The 4,461-nt window shown below is 36.8% G+C and overlaps 1 pseudogene; it reads right to left on the reverse strand.

Moving 5' to 3' along the window:
• The window catches only part of LOC107699973 (complement factor B-like), an 11,903-nt pseudogene extending 9,434 nt beyond the window's left edge, over positions 1-2,469 (reverse strand).
• Between the last annotated feature and the right edge of the window lie 1,992 nt (positions 2,470-4,461).

The following is a 4,461-nucleotide window of genomic DNA, read 5'->3' on the forward strand; positions in this document are numbered from 1 at the left end:
AGTGTGTGTGTGTGTGTGTGTGTGTGTGTGTGTGTGTGTGTGTGTGTGTGTGTGTGTTTTGAATATCTAAAAATGCAGAGAGGTTTCTGTGAGGGGTAGGTTTAGTCACACAAAGGTACCTTCTTTTCTATACTGTTGAGCAACCGCTAGATTTGTCTTTAGAGAACTGCTGAAAGCTTCTGATGCTTCCTCTGGGGTGTCGTATGTGAAATAAGCTGTACAGTATTAACACAACAACAACAACATTATTCAGAAAAGCCACTTTTAGTTAGCTAAAACTTAGGGCCAACAATTTTTGATTCATTTATTTTTTGAGAAAACATATTTTCGAGTCCATACAAAACACATGATTTTGAAATTTCGATGTAGCTATTAGAAGACTCACCGTAACATTGTGGCTCTGTTCCTGACCACTGGCCACCATCCTGACACACTCGCACTTTGGAGCCAATCAAGGTCAATGGACTCTCGCAGTGGTACTGGCACAGATCGGCCAGGCTCAGCCACCTTCCAATCACAGCGAACACCATCACCTGAATACTGATCACACGCACCTGTCACAAATCGGCAATCATCATCAGCTCCCCTTCAAAAGCACGCACCTCACTTCACTCCAGTGTCCGGTCTCGTTTCAACAAAGTGGACTCTCTCTATGCTATCCGTGAGATACATTGAAAGACTTACCTTCCTGTTATACTTACCTCCTGTGTTTCCTCCAGTGTGTTCTTCTGTGTCCCATTCCCTAGTCCGTTCCAGTCATCAGCTCCGTGAAAACTCTGTGTACTCTTCAACTGAGGTGTGTGCCTGTCCTCTGTCTCCCTTCCACGATCTCCTGTGAGGACCAAGATCGGTGTTACTCTCCTCATCTTCCTTAAAGACTGATATTAAGCTCAATCACTCACCTGCCCGAACCATCTGCACTCCTTGTTAAAAATAAACTATATTGTATTTTTCTAATCCTCTGTGTGAGTCTCCTTCCGTAACAGGTACGTGACTTTGTTGTCTTTGTTAAATATGCTCCCTGTTCGACTGCTACCAGGGGGAACTCCAGGATCAGGACAGTGATCAGCTGTGAGGCATTAATAAATGGACAAATAAACAGACAAATGGAAGTGAAGATCCATGGACTTACATTTGAGAACTACATTTCAGTTTAAATCAGACTATGGAAACTGCTGTGTGTTTATTTATTGACAAAGTAATAGAGATTACTCACAGTGACGTCCACAAATTGGTGTGCTTCCACTCCACTTCCCATTAGGCTTGCAAACACGAACCGCTGAGCCACGGAACGTATAATCGGAATGACATGAGTAGGTGGTTGTGTCATTTACATAGTACTTGTCTTTATATGGAATCACCTCTCCATTCTTGAAAACACGAGGATTGGGACATGTGATCTCTAGGATAAATTCAGGAATAAACGCATACTGTAGGCTAGTATAATACAAGTAAATAAGCCCAGCATTTGTTCATGACATAATCACACAAAATAATACCTTGTTTACTTATGCATTTTAATGCCTTGTTTACTTACTTTTGCACTTTGGTTTTTTTCTGATTTTTAGTCTTTGAGGACCAGTGTTCATCTTGACAAAGACGTGACTGAACTGATGGGTAATATCCATTCGGACAGATGTATCTTAGCCATTAGAAAGAACAAAGGTCCCTCCAGTAATGTTTAGATTCTCTTTGGGACATGAACCGTCTCTTTTGGACATCGAGGATGGAGCACCTGTAGTTGAAACAGATCAGTGGAGAAGGCCATGAAAAATATGACAGAAGTAACTTTTGTCAGTTGTTGCTGTTTTATTTCTGTCAGAACCACTATCGTCAAAGATGATTGACAATTAGCATACAGTCTGGATTGGCAGTATGGTTCTGTTCTGGGCAAGAACTCCCTGCGCATCCATGCAGCCTAGCATGGATGAGAGCAGGGAGAGCAGCGATAACCCCCCCAGGGTAAACAGAACAGAACCAAAATAAATGTATTGCAGATATCGTTAAAGTTCAATAATGTTACGTACACATTTTAGAATTAAGTCTGATTCAAAGGAGAATCAGAAGGCTGAATCCTGACTGACAGAGGAGGAGTTGGGGATGGAGGAGGGTAATTAGCTATTGAGCAATGCGAAAACTGCTGATACTACTGCGGGACCTTATACATGAATACTTAGGTGTCGTATTCCCATAGGTTGATGGGGATCAGCTGAGAGTCAGCTGATGCGAGCTTGAATAACGTGACCTGCCAGAACTAATGCTACGCTAGATTTCCATTAAAAAAATGATACAAGAATACACATTTTTTTTGTCTGTATATTTTAGAATGCAATTATTTTCATAATCAAAAATACTTACCTGCAATAAGAGGGCATATAGAAAGCATTAACCATTTCAACCGCTGCTTACACTCCATGCTGTTTATTCCAAGTTGAGCTGAGATTTAAAAAACACACACACAGGCAAATGGACAGGGGGACATTTTTGTAGTGAGGTCAGCAGGAGGATTTTATTTACATTCAAAGGTCAATATTTAACTTAAAGTCAAATAAAGAAAATCAATATATTTACCATTAGCCATAGACCATTATATAGTTAATAATCACAAAAAAAACTAATTATGTTAAAGAGAGCAACTCAAACTCAAGGGGTCATTTAAGAACAATTGTATTACTATATCAAAACATGCACCCTCTTTTTTTTAATTGCTGGACTCACACATTAACACAAGCTACTGAATGAATGTTTATTGATGCATTAATAGCATATTATCAATGCACTGAAGGTATGACAGGTGGTTTGAAGGTATGAAGGTGGAGGGAAAATATTTCAGTACTGTTGTCACATAAGCCTGCTGAATGACAAATTGATGCAAAATGCTAATTTATTTTTTAAATTTATAATTTAAATAATTTTGTAAAAGCTAATATAGATAGGCAATAGACTCCTCTTTGGAACCAAACAATATATGTGTTATTGACTTTGCTAGCAATAATAAACACATGACCTATTTTCATGGCATCTGTTTTAAGTCTTGGTTTCAATACAGAGAGGGAAAAAATTACTAACACAAGGAGAGAGAAGTGATTATGTGAAATTATTAATTCCTAATAGGTAACATAAAGGGTTTGTATTTTAACATAAACTAAGAACACAAAGGTTGGATATGTAAGGGAAAATTTATTATGCTTGTACACTGCCCTTCCCACAATATTCCTGCTTATCATGGCACTTTTACAGATGGTATATATGCTAGTAGACAATCTTCATGCAAATGTTAATAAGGTTTTGTGAAACTTCAGTAGTGGTACACACACAATACTGCGTAAAAATGTAGTTTAGCGGGTTAAATAGAATATATGGGGTATTAGATTTCAATACAGAAACCTGGTCTTTTGAGGTCATTATAATATAAGTTTTATTGTGTTTATTAGCTGTTTAGAAAAGTGTGAAAAATAAAGATTTGTCTTTTCAAAACTTATTTTGCTTGACATGTTTCCTGAGTTGTGCAATGTATATGTTTCACTCTATTAATCTGTTTCAAAGTGAGCATGGGTGTAAAAAGTAATAATAGTAATAATAAATAGTACTCAATTTTACTCAATTAAAAGACTTAAGTAAAAGTAAAAAAGTACAACTTAAAGTACAAGTACCCTAGTTAATTAATTATATCTTGTTTCATCATGTTGAATTATCTTCTCAACACAAAGTGAAATTGCTTAGATAAACTGCATAAAATGTTTGGTCAGACAGAAATACAAAGGTTTGGTTAAAGATAGAAAACAAAACATAATGGCTGCAGGTCAAAAACATCAATAGGCTATTGAATGTGCATAAGATAAAATAAAAAAGCAAAAATGTAACAAGCACTTTGTAAGTTGAAATAAAATAGTAAAAAGTAGGCCTGCTGTTTTTTCTTCAGAAATGTAACCAAGTAAATGTGCAAGTCACTTTTAAATTGTATTGAATAAAGTAGCCTACAAATAATCCAAAACAATACAGTAATACAGTAATCAAGTAAAATCACTCAAGTGTATTTTACACCCGACAGCTTGATCAACCTTTTTACGTTTATTTAGTTGTAAGTGAATATTGACAATAGTCCTCATTTTTGCAACATAAAATTGAGCACCATCATGCTAACATTGTACAATGTTATAACATTAAACATTATTAAAACGTGCCCTATTTTCATGATAGCTGTTTCAACACTGACAAAGATAAATGCTAACACGGATGGAGAAAGAAGGAAATACATGAAATGAGCACATTGAGCGCGTTTACATGCACGTTCTTAAACCGATTATGCTTAATAAGCCGAAATTATCAAACATCAGCTCCAGTGGCGCAGATGGATAAGCGTGTGTCATTGACTTTTTGACGCAATCGACCCGGGTTCGATCCCGCCTTTTACCAAACTTTTTTTCTCCCTTTTCAAATCTCGTATCACATCGTAAAGGC

The sequence above is a fragment of the Sinocyclocheilus anshuiensis genome, unplaced genomic scaffold (genome assembly GCF_001515605.1).
Source record: "Sinocyclocheilus anshuiensis isolate Anshui unplaced genomic scaffold, SAMN03320099.WGS_v1.1 scaffold1023, whole genome shotgun sequence".
Classification (NCBI taxonomy): Eukaryota; Metazoa; Chordata; class Actinopteri; order Cypriniformes; family Cyprinidae; genus Sinocyclocheilus; species Sinocyclocheilus anshuiensis.